Here is a 16,492-nt window from a genome sequence, read left to right as displayed (position 1 = left end):
AAACCAAGGAGACAGACACTAAAATCAAAAGGCATTTTCACTTACAAGGGGAAGAAGGGAAGGAAAATGAATCAGTGCTCCCAGAGGAGGCAGTCTGGATCTGCTCTGGTCCTAAAGCAAGAGAGTGGAAACAGGTATTTCAGAGCAGTTCATTTACACAAGGTGTACTGAGTATGCCAAGCAAACTACCAAAGGAGAAAGCAGACCTGCATCTCAGAGAATGCTCTAAAAGGAGTTACATTACCACTTAAGAGCAAAGAGAGATTCGAGGCTCCGAAAGCAAGCAGCAGTATACAGGGACACATGGATGCAGCTCACGTGGCCCATGCTATTGATGTGTTTTCCCTCCCCAACCCAGCCTGCTCAGCTTGATTACTTACATCTTGTATAACTTATAGACATAGTCTAAAGAGAGTCAGCCAATTTCCACTCAATTTATAATTTAGCAAGCAGAGAAGCTTGATTCTTCTAATTTACATAAAACATACATAAAACTGAAAACAAAACAGCTTTAGAGCATATGGGTAAAGTACATGAGAGCCACAGAGAAAAGGAGGAGTGGAAAAGGACATGGAGCAAAAGCACTGTCTGGATAATGCTTTGCTAAGGGGTTCTGAGTACTTTTTAAATGATAAATATCTCACAGACAAGCAAGTTTTCATTGTCACAGGTACGTATTGGCACTGCACCTCAGCCTCGTCACTGGACTATCAGCCACACAGGCCTATCTAACCAATGCCATAATGCTGGATGGGGCTTTTCTATTGCATCTTGCTTTTTCTAGGTAAAGAAATATTGTTGAAAACCTTCTGCAACAATATGGCAAGAAGGCATCAGTGTGCATCAAGATAGTACTGCCTTCCTCCCATTCCCTCTTGGACACCTCCTTTTCTCATAAAGAAAGGCAGGGAGCTCCTACCCTGCAGATAAACCCAAGTCAGCATCCTACTTCCCAGGGGAGCAGCAACGGGGCTGCACTCTTATGACCATTTCTCCTGCATTCCTCCTCTGTGACTGCTGGGTTCTGGCAGAGCCAGTGAAGGCATTCTCTGAGAGGAGACACCACTTGCCAAGTGCCAAGTGCCTCCTGTGGCACGGTAGGCTCCAAATCCTCTCTTCTCCATTTGCCTGAGGATTCATCCTGAGTACTAACAATAGACTCCATGGAGGCTGGTGGAGCCCAGGCTGCCTCACCAGCTTCTGTCTGAATTCAGTCATTTCCAGTAAGCAATGTATAAATAGATGCTGCCTCATTATTGGTGTATATTGTGCAAAGGGTTTAGCCGGGGATGAAGCTTGCCTGCTTTCCTTTTATGGTTGAAAAGCGGGATCCCAGATCCTTTATGTGAGATCTCTGCACATGTCAATCAAACCACACCAGGAGGAAGATTTTGTGCTCTTAGGTCCATGTTAAATGGCAGCCACATGGCCATGGGAAATGTCCATGGGAACAAAATGCAGCTCTGCACGTGTGCATGTGTGTATAGGCACATTTACACATATGCACACCAAAACCAAATGAAAACAGAATTCTAATGGTTGCAGCCTAATTTTTCTATTCCTTTTCAAACCCCAAGACAAGGTTGTAGTCTGGGCTACTCTGCCACAAATCTCATTTGATATTGTTATAAACCACTGATTTAAACTAATGGAAGAGTTAGCCTCTGATTTAAAAAGCAGACCTTAGCGGCTGGCCCAAGGCCTGAGCCTCTCAGCCCTGCAGTCTGGCTGTAGCACATTGATACTTGCCAGCTAAATTTGATCATGAACTCTAGTGAAGGCAAGTTATCGATATTTCAGAAAGCCATTCCTCACACTTCTGAGCAGCAAACGGCCCATCACTAAGAAGGCCAAACCCTTGTCAGCATGAGCTGACTTATATGAAATGAAACACTGACCTCACTGCTAGCTCCAGAGTTAATCTCGGAAGAGAGATTTTATTAGAGAAAGCAGAGCTATTGTTCTGAGCCTCCTACAGGGCACATATTTAAGTTTTGCATCCAGGAAATGTGAAATACTTTAAATAGAGTCGTATTTGGCAAAAATTAAAACCTAAAAACTACAGTATTTTATGGGGGATTTATGTATTTGGGTTTTTTTTCTTGGATTTCGGATCACGCCCATTCAGCATCCTTTTCCTTGCTGGAGTTATTCCTCCCTCTCTACCAGGGAGGCTTGAGCAGAGCAAGCAGCACCGCCTCACTGCAGCTCCAGCAAAGGAAAATTAACATGTTTATGTTCATTTCTAACTGAGAGTCTGGACTGGTCCTGCCTTCTCCACTGGTAAGAATTTACATACACAGAAATGACAAGCACCTGAACAAGGAGAGCAAAAGGGAGTGGGGTTTGCCTCTTGATTCCTAGACCAGGACTTGCAGATCCAGTTTTCACCAAGAGGCTCTATGATCAGCTGAAGGCAAATGGATTTATGTTATCACATGTGCAATAGACACACGATGTGACAGCCACATGATGTCATAACACAACAAAGGACAGTGAGTAGTCAAAAAGAAAAGGATTGTACTGAAACCTTGAAAGGAATTATGTTATTGTCTTCTGCTTAACTCATACCTTGGCAAACACACAGGGAAAAAAGTCTCTTTCTTAAAAACAGAAAATTCACCACCTCTTAAATAGAGGTCTGAGAAAGCTTCCAATGCTCTCCTCTATGGTTCAATTACTAGAAGATTAAATGATCCTGACATTTCTAAAATAAAAGATGTTGAGAAAGAAAATCCCTTCCATCCCATCAAATCTTTTGCACGTATCATAAACAGAAAGGGAGACAGCCAGGCAGTGGAGGAAAGTAGGGGAACAAGAAACATTTTTTCCCATAGTGGTCATAACAACCAGGGCATCAAGATTGTAATAACTGTTGCTTTAGTAAAACAGCAAGTAATAACCTGTATAACTTTGGATTTCAGGATAATATTTTATGGCAACTTAATGAAGAGGTAATACAAAATACATTTAGTGGAGTAACCAGGTAAGTTATCTCCTGAAGAATAATTGTTAAAGGATGAGTTTCCAGATCGTGTGAAGCATTAGTGTGAAGCCTCCATGCTCTTACTATTTTCCACCTAACTTAAAGAAATAAAATAAATCCTTTATAATGCATTAATTAGTGATGTCTTTTTATTTGAATTTTCTATCATCTTCTTGTTAGGAGAATGCGAAGACTTGCAAAGCTATTACTATCAGATAATCTAAAAGTAGTCATATGAAACCTACATTATCTATGTAAATGCCTCTGTAAGATGCAGCGAGATGGTTCTTTTTTTGGTAACAGGCTGCACAATTGCATGCTGTACTGTTCTGGTTCAGAATGTTCCTCTTTCTCCAATTAGAGAAGACCAGTCCCATGTTGATCACTTTATCTTTGATTGCCAGTGATTTAAAAGATAGGCCTGACCTGTGACCATTAATAAACTTTGTGATGTTGTCCTGATTTAGTAAGAGAACTGCTAATTTTCCAAACAAGGTTATGAATCAGCAATTGTTAATATCAAAGAAAAGACAGGTATATTTTTCCAACATTTCATGCCTAATGAAATTATGTAAAAGGGGTGTACACTGCATACAACTCAGATGAGCTGATATAGAACAATACAGTGGTGACAATTGCCCCTGAAACAGATAAAATTTACTTAATCTGAAATACTCTAGAGTAGCTTGGAAAGTTTAGGTTACCTCTTATGAGCCTATCTCTTTGTTTCAGTGGTATAAAGTGTTGGGGAATTATCAGAGCCATTTCAGCTCCATGGAGGTGTGTCACAGCAGTCAGAGGCAAAAAGGCCTCCCCAGGTGGCTCTCCAGCCCTCATAGGGTGACTACTGCCTGCCATGTCTTGTCTAAGGTAATTTTATATCTCTAAGGCAAGGGCTTTCCTGCCTGGACATTGTTCCATTACTTTATATCATTCTCACTGGATAGAGGGGTATTGGGTTCACTGAAAGGGAATGTTTCTTGATAGCCATGCTGCATTTTCTCCATACATAGCTTAAGGTCTGTTTGCACACACCAGGCTACATTGCTTTCCTGTAGACAGGAGAAATTCTGATCCCTCCTGATATCAATGGAAAATTCCCACTGGTTTCTGTAGGAGAACGATTTCAAAAGCATGATGCTCATTTTGTTAATCTATATGGGCATTATTATGTAATTTTGGCTAGGTATGTATATTCATACATATATATATATATAAACCCCTGCCCTTCAGCTATATATTCAGGGCTCTTATTTTTCCCATCAATCAGCCCCCTCTAGTTTCTGGAACATTTCACCTAATTTTCTGTTGGCTGCTTTTAACTAAATACTGTTTTTCCAGAAAGCAAACTACCAAACATCTGTGATGTTCCAGCCCTGGTTTCAACACTTCTGGTGCATACTCCGAGCGCCACACTGCGATACCTCCTCGCCTACAGTCCCTGGTGCTTCACCTCTCCTCTGCCCTCTGTCTCTGCGAAGCTGGGTCACATCTACCTTCTACCATCACCTCCTAGACTCTTCTCTCTACCTTCCTCAGGATCCTGTCTGTCCTTTGGTGTCAGACTCTTTCCATCACCTCTATGAATTCTGGCTTGGTTTTTCACTTTTAGACTACTTATTTTTGGCCTGTCATTTAAATTTCTTTTGAGTCATTGTTATTATCGAGCCAACTTTTATAAATAGCTTTAAGCATTGCAGGTATGTGATAATCAAGTCCTTTGATTTTTGAGCAATTTGGTTACTAAATGATAGCAATAAAAAGCATGCAATCATCATGGGCGTTAGCCCAGGAAATGTTTCTACCATTAAAGCTTTCAGGAGGTATATGATGAATCTGGTACAAATTTATGGCTCTTAATAATGAGTGTTATGATTTACTTTTGCAACACTAAACGGTGAGGTGTCATAACAGCTAAGGGTAATACCTGGGGGAGGTGCTTTTCAGAAAAATAGTAATCTATTAAAAGGAAAAGAAGAAAAAGCCTTTGGTATATATAAAGACATTATTTATTTTTAAAAACGCATAAAAATCCAGTTGTTTACATTACTGCTAGAATGATGTAAAAAGGCAGAGAAAAAGGCTAGTTAGCTTAATCTTACAGTTGCAAAGTATGTGTCTAGCTGTGTGGATGTATAGGTATTACTGTTTTTAATTTCCTCAAGAAAACCCTATGAACACTAGAAGCCACCTCAACTGACATAAAAGACAATAACTTGTTATGGGAAGAAAACTTACACTCCTCTCAAAATCAGATGTAGTCTGAAAAGCAGAAAGCAAGCAGAATTGACCCCAAGGAAAGGCATCTGCGTAACTGTACATATCTACATTCAGCAGTGTGGACATTTATTTTAGGCAAATTTGCAGCAGCAAGAGGAATCATAACACTGGTCATAAATACGCACTGCAACAGCACAGCCCCTGCTGAAGTGAGTGGGTGTTGTGCCTCCCTCAGGTCTGAGAGAATGGGGCTTTTCTACTATGCTGTAGCCTCCCTTCAGAGAGGTGTGTGCATATATATTCATTCCATTCAGAGATATATACATATATAAGGGATGTAGGCTTAAATATTTGCAGAAAGGGCACCTGAAATCAAATGGCAGTCCCCATCACTTAATTCAGGATACTGCTAAGCAGAGCAGTGCTTCACATTATAGGCAGACCCAGGCAGGGCTGTGACCCTGCCTGCACAGGAGAGTAGGGACCAAAGCTACTCTTCCTTCTCCCACTCCTGCCATGGGGCACGATGTACCCATGGTGCTTGGGAGCACAGTCCTTTGGGCAGTTCCCCAGTCCAGGAAGGCCCAAGCCGTCACGGAGCAGGGTGGGGAACAGCCAGCATCATGGGTGGCTGCAGGGGGGCCCTGCACACTCCCAGCTCTGCACCAGGACAGCTGCCACACCAGTCTCTGCTCTGCCATCAATCGGCTATGCTGCTTTGTGGGCTCTGGCATGACAAAGACTTACCTATGGCAGCAGCCTTTGAGGCTACTCCAGTGGATAAAATTACCCAGAGATATAAATCTTCATAGGATTATGGCCTTTAAAGACATGGCTAAATTCAAGTAATTATTTTTGGGCTAATTCTTTATTTAATTTTCTACTAGGATGCAGATTACAAAAGCCATTTTAGAACAGAAATTCAGTATTCTGAATTAATTAGATATGCACTCACCAAAATAGCTGTTAACGCACGGTTGGTGCTGCCACAAACCTCATTCTAAAGTGTCCTAGAAAATGCTCATACTGGTACAATTAAACCCCCTTATTTATAAAGTAATTTCTTATTATGTTCCACTATAAACTTTTAGTGTAATTTTTGCTGTTAATAAAATATCATTAGACTATTAGAGGCAGGGGGTTTTTAGAGTCATTTTTTAGCACACAGGATTCGCAATTTCTAAAGAAAAAAAGTAGGAAGTGTAGCATTGTAAAAAATCTCTTTCACTAGGGGTCTAATCTTTCCCGCAGTGAAATCAATTGGGGCTTTGCTATTGCATTGAATGTTAGGATTTGGCCCCAAATATTTTGAATTTAGCATGAACAACCTTGGTCCCCTGAACAAGTCCCATGGAATCTATGTGCATTCCCAGGATCATCCCTGCAATATGAATAGTCACTTCTTAGAGATCTGTTGTACAGAAATATGCATATGTGACAGACCCCGGGAACTGCTAATGAACAGGGGGAGCCCCTCTGAGATCATGCTATTGGGAAGCATCATTCCAAGAGCCCTTATACAATATTTTAGAATAATTTTGGTAATATCCAGTATTTCTCACATGAAATCTTACACTTTCACTCTTTTAACCCACATAGGATAGCAATTCCCAAAAGATTTTAGTGAAGAGAAGTCTACAATCATCAAAATGTTAATTTTGACAATGACAAAGAGTACATGCATTAAAAATGCATCAGCCCTGTCATTAAGGCATTATTCAGCAAAACCATCTCATCATGCTAAACAGAAAGCAACTAGAAGAAAGCAAGTAAAAGAACCATTTGCTAAGCTTGTATTTATGGGTACCAGTCCAATCCATACTGCACAAGGTACTCAAACCAAGCAAAGAGCAAACAAATCCTTTACGTGATGAAATGGGAACTCCTAATAATACTCTAAGCATGACTCAAGGGAAAATGTCAACTAAAAGCTCAGATCAGAGGAAGGTTTGTAATACAAACCTGGATGTTTAAAATAGTATTTCCATCGCTGTTCCTGCAGCACTTGTGAATGTGGCTGTGTTATGGTGCTGAACTGGCTATGATTTAGCAGCTGATCATGTCTTTTTAAAGCATAATTTAACATTGTTTCTGAGGCTGTTGAACATACTAAACTAGAAGAAAAAAAATCTGCTTTCAAGTGGTATTAGAGGAACACAAGGATCAGAGTGCTAGCATCAAAGATGTGTCTAAAGAATAACAGATCCACACGTCTGTATAACAAGGAGCGCTCCACTTGCTACTGAAGGCAACAGAGTAAGATTCCTTTGGCAGTTGTTGGAAATAATTAAGCAGAACATAGACAGCCTTTCAATCTCTAAGCAAGAGACAGAGAGAAAGACATTCTCCATCATCCCGCCTCGCACTCACAACTTAACAATCATCCCATGTCTATCTCGTCCACATTAAAAATCGTTCCTAGCCTCATCATAGCTGAGCTTCGGGAAGGATCCATTCAAAAAGGCTGTCTCATCACAGTAATCCTGGTCTTGCTTTAAAATGGCTTCTGATCTAATTCATTTAAGGCTGAAATCTGGTCTCACAATTGTGACTACGTGGCAAAAAGACCTGGAATCATCTGGGGATGTGGAGAGGTCTCAAATGGGAAAACAGGGATGATCACACCCTGCTCCTTTTCTCTGCCACTCTTGTGAGCAGAGGAGCAGGGGAAAAAAGACTGGAACTATGAATGCTATGCCTAAGATTTTCCTAAGCACAGCATTTAAAGACTAACTAGGCTTTTAATCAAAGCCTGTACCCTGCTGCTGAGATTGGAGAGAGGATCAGATGAACCTCTTCTATGTTAAAGCAATGGGGCATGTCTTGGCCAACAAGGGGAATCAACACTCCGTTGGTCATGTTTCCCACCTGTCCAGCTGCAAACAGCCTTTAGGGAGTCCTGAGCTCTTGGGAGAGGGGCAAATAAGCCACCACCTGAGCTGCAAAGGGCAAAACAACCCCTCAGCTCTTGCCCTGAACATGTGTCTCAACCTGGGGTCTCAGAAGCTGACAAACTCTACATTGGGCTGGGACTGGTGTGAAGTGGATTCTTAATCCTGCCTTCACTAGGTTGGTACTGCAGGGTGAGGACAAGGAGGTAAGAGGATCATGACTCTCCCTGAAAGCAACTGTCCACAACCTCTTTGCCAGTAGCGGCCCCGCTGGGTGGCCGAACCCCTCGGCAGCCGGGGAAGAGGGACTTCCCCGGGAGTCGGGCGCTCTGCGGCCGTGCGAGGTGCCCCTCGCCTCGCTAGCACGGGTGCTCGGCACCTCCCCGCCCGCGGGCACCCCCAGCCCCGCATGACTCGGCTGCTGTGGGTGCGGGGGCCGTGGCCACCGAGGGGGCGGCAGCCCAGGCTCTGCCAGCGTGTGCGGGCAGAGCCGGGGCCGCCCCGGCCCTGCGGGCACTCCGTGTCCCGCGGGGAGGGACCCCCGGCAGGCGAGCAGCGAGGGGCTGCGGGCGGCGTGGGCTGGGAGCTGCCGGCCGAGTGCCGGGACACGGGGGCTGTCCGGACGGGCAGAGCGCCTTCCCCCCGCCCCGGCCCAGCCTGCCGAGCGCTGCCCGCGGATGCGCTCCCCGCAGCGGCCGTGGCTCTCCCGGTCACCCCCTACCCGCGGAGCTTGGCCAGCCTTTACCCGGCCCTCCCCAGCCCTGGGCTTGCTCCCACGCACACACACACAGCGGGCACCCCCTTCCTCAAGAGAGGGCGTCCGAGCTCCCCCCGCCCGGGCATAGACACAGAGTGAAACATTGCAAAGCGTAGGAAAAGATGGAAAAGGTGCTACCTTGGCAACTAGAGGAGGTGAGGAGCCAGCTGGTGGGCTGGGGGCGGTCGTGCTGCCTGCCTGCCTGCCCGCCGCCGGTACTCTCCTCGACTACGCGTATTCTTAAGCAATAACAACGTAATCCGTATTATCCACCCAAGAATACCCGTCACCGAAGAGAGTCAGAAAGCTGCTGCTGTTGCTGGTGGTGGTGGTGGAAGTGCGGCACCGGGACAATAAATCCATAACTATAATTCGCCTCTAGAAGAAGGAGAATCCACAAGGGTTGCCGAGCGAACTTGTCCCATATCCAATGGATGCTGAACCTTTCCATCCTGCGGAGGCAAAAGAGAGGAGCAGGCGTTTAATACACACGCGTACAGTCCCTCTGCTCTCCTGCTGCCTTACTGGAGCGGGCAGAGGCTTGCAGGCGAGGTGAAAGGAAATAAATCAAAGTAAGGCTGAGTTTACCTGGTGATTGCCTGGTTTCTTCCTCTGTGCTTCTCTGGTATCCTATTCCCTAGCTGTATGCTCCATCAATTCTCTCTGGGAGCTTGCAAGAGATGTCATACGCAGCAACAGATTCCTGTAAAAGAGATGCACGGTTAAGCACACAAATATTACAAATCTGTTTGCATAGGTGGGCTTGGGAGAGCTCCGATAAAGCAGCAGACACGCCTGAAAGACTTTTCATCTGGGCTTTGGAAATGCATTTTACAAGTCCTGACTCACACTGACTCGATGTGCTACCAAGAGGAGGGAGGGCGGAAAGGAAAGCGATGGAGAGGGGGGGGAAAAAAAATCAAAGAAACAAATAGCAAAGCCTCCTATCTCAACAGAGGCACTCCTCTGTCAGGCCTTCCTAGTGCCATGAAAATAGAAGGCGAAAAAGGCTTCAAAGTACAAATTCAGCGCGCTCCGCTCCACGCGTGTGCCCGAACGGCGGAGCCCGGCGGCTGCGAGGCGCCGAGCCGGGCAGGCGGCTCCGCGGCGGCGGGCGGGGGCGGCGGCAGCGCACCTCCGCCCTGACACCTGCCGCCGCCCTGCCAAGGTTTGCAAAAGGCGAGCCGAGGGGGGGAAATAACAATAATAAAAGAAGTTATTTCCGAATGGCGCCTGCGGCTCTGCCTGTCACCCGGAGCAGTTCCCTTATCAGCAGCGCTCGTGCCTGGGGGAGGCGGGAGGGGGAAGCTTTGTCTGATGATCTGCCGCGGTGATAATAAACGTTTATTGTTCGCCAACTAAATAGAAAGGATCCCTGCAACGTCATGGCACAGCACACTTCGCCTAGCGCTTAGGAACTTCTCCGTGCTGTTTCACCCCAGTTCCTGATGCTAAGGACAGCTTCCGTGTGAGTGACGGGGAGGGGGGGAAAAAACTAGCACCGCACCGTCCGAACCCGCACAGAGCAGGGGTACTCCGCACTTCTTCAGACATGAGTAATTATGCAGCACATACAGCTCTCATTATCCACTGCATTCGGTGACTGACCAGGTTGTTGATTAGATTCCAATTGAAATTAATACAAGATGCTTGCTTTTCCTACAGATTTCTTCCTTAACACGAGCCCTTGCCTCCCTTGACGTATTACTACTATGCTTCGTACGAAAACATACGAGAAGACAGCATTTGTTTTGTAACAGACTCTGGCTTGAATTTGAAAGACAAGGGAAAAACAAAGATAGAAAGAGAATTAAAAATACTTTGATAGCTACATTACCTTAAATAATTAAAAAAAATATTTCCAACACACTCTCCTCTATTTTAATCTCATTGTAGGTGTAATTTCCTGTATTCCTCTAACACAGCAAGCTCTCAAGTCGTATTCTAAATGGCAGCTGGAAAGTAAATAACAAACACTGTAATTTTTCCCCGCTGTGAAACTGAAGGCTCTAACCCCATTAGCTGGCGTTGGAACTCAAATAACTGATGCAGTGGGTTTCCTTCAACTTGAACAAAAGCCGTTTGAAAAAGTGAAATGCACCGAGTCGCGGCGAAAACATTCTACAGTGATACACCTAGACAGATATTCTCCGAAATTTGGAGGCGCTCCATAAATGCATCGAGAATTGGGCAGAAATCCAGACTTTGGGTGTTAGTTGGGTTTTTTAAAAATATTAAAGGATGAGATTCTAGGGGGAAAGCAGCACCGCGCGTCGCCAAAGCTGTTCTCGCCGTGTCCATCTGACACTGCCCTTCCCCTCCCCGAACAGCAGCCCCCCCACTACTCCCCGCCAATACAGTGCCTGCCGAAACTTCTCCTGCCCAGCCCCGCCGCCGCCCCGCACCGGCCCGGCCCGCCGCACCCCAGCCCGCCGGGCCCTTCAGCACCCGCGACGAGGACAGCGCCGAGTGCCGGCCGCGCTGCCCGGCCCCCCGCGCCGCTCCCGCCGCCGGGCCCCGCCGGCCCCCGAGCCCCTGCCTGGCCCGGCCCCGGCGCTCCCGGCCGGCCGCCGCCGGGATCCAGGGGAGCGAGCCCCGCCGCGCTGCCCGCCTCGCACCTTCTCCGCGGCGTGCGGGAGGTGCCCGTGGCGGCGCGCCGCGGCACTAAATACCTTTGTTCACCGGCTCCGGAAAGCCATGTTTATCGGCGCTGCCGCCCCGCTCCCCGCCGAAAGAGCCCGGGTGCCAGAGCCCCAGCCCGGCAGGGCCAGGGAAGGGCCCCGGGGGGCACCTCCGCCTCCTCTGCCGTGCCCGCGGAGAGGGACCCACACACAGAAGGGAGAGGAACGGATGGAGGGAATTAAACAATTAAGCTACCAGGAGCGGAGCTCTGAGCAGAGCTCGGGTTTGCCACGAAAAGCAAATTTCAGAAGGGGGAATATTGATCCCATCCGTCAATAGAGAGGTGCGATGTCTTTCCGTGCGAGAAATTGTTCTGAATTAGGGGGCTCGCTGGTGAAAGGGGAGGCAGCACGGAAGAAAAAAAAAAAAAAAAAAAAGAAAAAAAATGAAAGGAGGAAGGAAGAAAATATTCATGCCCGCTAACAGGGAGCCTCTTTTTAAAAATCGCTGGAAGCTCGCTCCTTTTGCCACCTACCCGAATAACCACCAGAAATCCACCTCTATTGAAGCGCTTACCCTTTAAATCCAGGTTTCGAGCAGAACTCCAACTGTGTGTAAAACCAGGGAGTCATCTGATGTGTGATGGGGAATGGGCTCTGGGCAGCAGAAAGCAGCTTTCTCTCCTGGTGCCGGATTACCATGTTAACAAACCCCATGAAGGGACCCCGGCGCCTCTGGCTGGCCATGTCTCGTTGCTTTCACACATCGGCGGCTGCTCTTGCTTCCCATGTCCCCGGCGATCGCCTCTCAGATGAATGTGGGCTTCCAGAAAAGGAGTCGGGGGGGAGAGGAGGAAAAAAAAATCGCCTAATGCAATCAAATCGATCTGATCTACACCATCTGTCGCCTGCCACTACACACAAGCGTTAAAATAGGAAAACGGGAGACACTGACAGCTCAGGAAGGTTGTTCTGCAGAGTTCATTTTTAGCAGAGCATAATTGGGTATGGACAGCATACAGTTACCAAAGCTGCTGTTAACCATCCAGTAGAGGATCCCAAACATGCTAATGGTGGATTAATTGAGGAAGATCTGACGTGCAAGCTTCATAGTCTCTTATTCATGACTTCCCAACGGGAAAGGACCAATGCCGTGTGGGACTATGGTAACACAGAGTCAAAGAGCTGCTAAGAAAATGGCTCTGTGTTCATAGCACCTCTCTCTGATAACAAACATATGTCGACCAGAACCGTTTAGCAGGATGGGGGAAATGAAATTTTCTTAGCCGAGGTTAGCAATTCCCATCACTTGCACTTAAAGACAAGTGAAAAATGGACTGCGGGTCTAAGGCGCTTTCGAGTGCTGGTCTCGGGCTTTGCAGCTAGTGAAAGCAGACGGCTCTTGCTCAGACGGGGGGTTAAACCCCAAATCTCTTACTTCTTACTGTGACCAAAGTGCATCCTTAGCAAAGCTCTAAACAAGCAGTTCTGCTAATTTCATCAGGAATGACGCAAGGTCGTTTTAATGCCAGGAACCCTTTTGACTTTTTCCAGCGGGAATGGCTTTTGGGCAAGACATTTCCGATCACTGATATTTGACATAATCTCAGATAAATATGATTTGGGGGGGGGGGGGGGGAAGGGAGGAAGGAAGGGAAGGAAGGGGCGGTGAGTTGGGATGATATGGAGTATGCATCCAGACCTGCAATCACCCCTGCTGCCAACACTTCAATTTGGTAGCGTTTTCTAGTCTTCTGAGGTTATAGAGACGTATATGTAATTATTAAAGCCACGTACGTACACAAGCCACAGATGCCTGCAGCAGCCGCGTCTACGCACACCGACGGGGAGACAAAGTACGCCCGTCGGAGTGCTCCTTTCCACTCCCTGATGAATCCATAGCCAGCGGGGAGAAGGGCTGCTAGAGCGAGGGGAGGCGAGTTCCCCTCCGCCCGTCCCAGCCCCGGGCGGAGGCGGCAGCTCGGGGCAGGGCCGCGGGGCCGGGGCGGCGGAGCGCGGGGCCGGTCCGGAGCTGTCCGCCCGCCCGGTGCTGATCGGCGGCGGCCCGGCCCCGCAGACAATGGCCGGGCACGACGCGCCCCGCACCGCAGCGCAGGGCGCCGGGCGGCTGTCGCCCCCTCCGACAAAGTCTGCGCGGTCGCCCTGACAATCGCTACAACAATTAGGAAAGTTTTCCTTCGTTTCCACCTCGCCTGCCTGATTAGCAGAGAATAATAACGCCAGTAATACGAATCCAAGGGGCTGAATGTAAACGTTCTGGTAAACTATTATCGTTTAGGGTAATTCCGGAGTCAACCGCATGATTCTCCTGGAAGTTTGTGTTAATCTCTGTAGAATAAATCTAACAGTTATGAATTAGATTAGCCTTGAAAACTTAGCCTAAAGACAAATCAAACACTTTACCCGATCTTTTGTTTCAATGTACATTAATTAAGCACTGCTGCCTACCTACACAGCATTCTCAGGTCCCGGCCGCGGCGCCGAGCCAGCGAGCCCCGCCGCCTTTGTTGGCATTTGCGTCCAACTATTGCCCTCTGCAGGTCAAATCCAAGCCGCGGCGAGCGCTCCGCCGCCGCCGAGCACTCCGCGAGCAGGAGCCGCCGGGCTCGGCGCCCCCGGACCCCCCTTCGACAGAGATTCAACTTTTGTTGGGTTTGGTTCTTCACCACGATGACACAGGCGTGTTTCTTGAGGAGAGGCTACGAGTGGGGAGAACTGGCACCAGCACTGCTCCGGCCGTCCTCATCCTCTCTTCCAGCTCTGGCCAGGAGAGGAGAAGACAGAACAAGGCGAGATGCCACTCAGAAGACGTGTTGTTTTCTTTTTCCACTTGTCTCCATATGACTACGGCAACCTTCCTAGGCAAAGCCTGCCCTTCCCCTGGGTTTGCAGAAGAACCAGAAAAGAACTCAGCACCACGCAGCAGCGGGTGCGTGCCGACTCTCAGGATCCCCCGACACTCCCAGCCGGGCAACTTTTCTCCGGGCACAACTTGAGAGTTTGCTTTTCTCACTCCCGGCCCCAGGGAGACCTCCCGGGAAGGCAGGCGGGCTGCGGCAGCGGCTGCCAGGAGAGCAGGAACACTGGGCACCGGTGCCACTCTGGCAGCCACGCTCTGCCGTGCCCCGCACGCATCGGCACGGCTTACACGATAACGCACAATATGCTGTACCAGAGGAAAAAAGAAACCAACCAACCCAGTGTTAAGGCGATCTAGTTATTGCTACTTATAATTCAGGAGCTTCAGTGCCCAATAAAAGGTGGCCGCTCCCTTTCTTTTTTCCAGTCACACCTGCACACGGGTTTGTAAGGACCGCTCTATACCCTCTTTCCGCTCCCTACCCGGGGTTAACACTGTGCACATGGGCTTCGGCATCCGCTCCGGAGCCCGGCACCGAGGCCGCCTGCTCCCGTGGGTGCCAGCGCCGCGCTGCCCGCACGCACGGCCGCCTGTCCCCGTTCAAACACGACGGTCTTTCCCCGGAGCTCCGCGCCGCAGCCAGGCGGGGCGGGCGGCTGGGCGGCGAACCCCGGCCCTCCCGCAGGCGGCCCGGGGAGGGGGAGCGGCCGCGCACCCCCCGCTGCCGCAGGGGCGGACACGCGCCCGCCTTTTGTCTCCCGGCAGCCGCCGCCGATCCAGGCCGGGGGCGGCCGCTCCGCCAGCCCCTCTGCCCCGGCCCCGCGCCGCGTTTCCGGCCGGGGCGGCCCGTCCCACACCCGCGGAGGTGCGGCCGCGGCGGGAGCTGCGGGCAGACGGGGCCGGGGGCGCTGCCCTGGGGCTCCCGGCGCGGGCGGAGCGGGCAGAGCTGGGCCGGGCCGCCCCCCGGCCACGGCCGCCTGCGCGGGCGGAGCGGGGAGACCCCTGCCGGCCGCGGGCGGGGCTGCAGCTCGAGGCGGGGCCAGGGCCCCTCCGAGCCCCGCCCGGCCCCGCCCGAGCCTCCCCGCCCTGGGGCTGCACAGAGGGGGCGCGGGGTCCACCCTCTGCGCCGAGTCTTCAGCCGTAGGAAGAGAGCACTGTGCGTGTTGCCCAGACACCCGCCCCTGCTCACGCCCACCCCTGCTCTCCCATCCTCAGCGGGCAACACGAGGAGCTCCTCGTTCAATGTTACCTTGAGCTGTTCCAGCTCTGCTCCTACGCTGGCACTTGAGAGCAGGGAAGGATTACCTGGAAATGTTGAATAACACCTCAAGTGCTAGGCTGGTGAGATAATCAGGGAATTGAAGAGGAACTCTGAACGGAGTAGCCTAAAAACCAAAAAAACACATGATGCGATTTGAGATACATCGTGACTGGCTACTTTTTTCTCTAGAACATCACCTGATGTTATATCTAGGTGATGTTCTGGCTGTTACCTGGGGACATTGGATTTTCTGGCCCGATAGCTTTCTAGTTGTCTCAGGCATGATACCTAGTTCACAAACTGATTGAGATCCATTTAAAAAGCACTTACTTTCTCTGGCCCTATTATTCCCCTTGGAAAACTGTTCCAGAATCTCATAACTCAGCTTCTTAAGATTTCAAGCCTATGTTTATTAGGGGCCCGTTTATAGCCATTTCTTCAGATGCCAGTTTTGTCCTTGAACTTAATTAGTTCTGATATTTACTCCCTTCACAGTGTACTAATATTCCTTCTCATAATTTCTTTTGTTTAAATCAAGCTTTTCGGTCTTGTCTCATAAGATAGAATCTTCATTTCCCTGATTATCCCCATATCCTAGCAACTTATGAAAACTGGGTCATGACCAACACCCAGAAATTACGGTTTTCAAAAGGGTTCATTATTCTATCCATTTTCAGTTTGACCGAGACACAAGTAGGGAGAATGATTAGCATAAGGTCAGACAAACCACAATTCTCCTGACTTCAAGTTCTTTTGTAATCTATCAGGGACATGAGTTCTGAAAGGCTTGTGGTTTATAACTTGGCATTACATCAATGCACATTTATATACCTATATATCATCTTCTGGAGGGGAAGAATGGCCTTGTAGTTAAG

General features: G+C 48.8%; 1 long non-coding RNA gene across 1 annotated transcript in view; it reads right to left on the bottom strand.

Moving 5' to 3' along the window:
• The window catches only part of LOC135418886 (uncharacterized), a 47,250-nt gene extending 34,186 nt beyond the window's left edge, over window positions 1-13,064 (bottom strand). Inside the window, exons 1-3 of the long non-coding RNA XR_010432717.1 lie at window positions 12,053-13,064; window positions 9,443-9,557; window positions 9,138-9,306 (exon numbers count right to left, since the gene is read on the bottom strand). This is a non-coding gene — a long non-coding RNA (uncharacterized LOC135418886). The remainder of the gene's footprint in view (window positions 1-9,137; window positions 9,307-9,442; window positions 9,558-12,052) is intronic.
• Between the last annotated feature and the right edge of the window lie 3,428 nt (window positions 13,065-16,492).

This window comes from Pseudopipra pipra, chromosome 9 (genome assembly GCF_036250125.1).
Source record: "Pseudopipra pipra isolate bDixPip1 chromosome 9, bDixPip1.hap1, whole genome shotgun sequence".
NCBI classification, from domain to species: Eukaryota; Metazoa; Chordata; class Aves; order Passeriformes; family Pipridae; genus Pseudopipra; species Pseudopipra pipra.
This window is presented reverse-complemented; position numbering and strand designations above follow the sequence as displayed.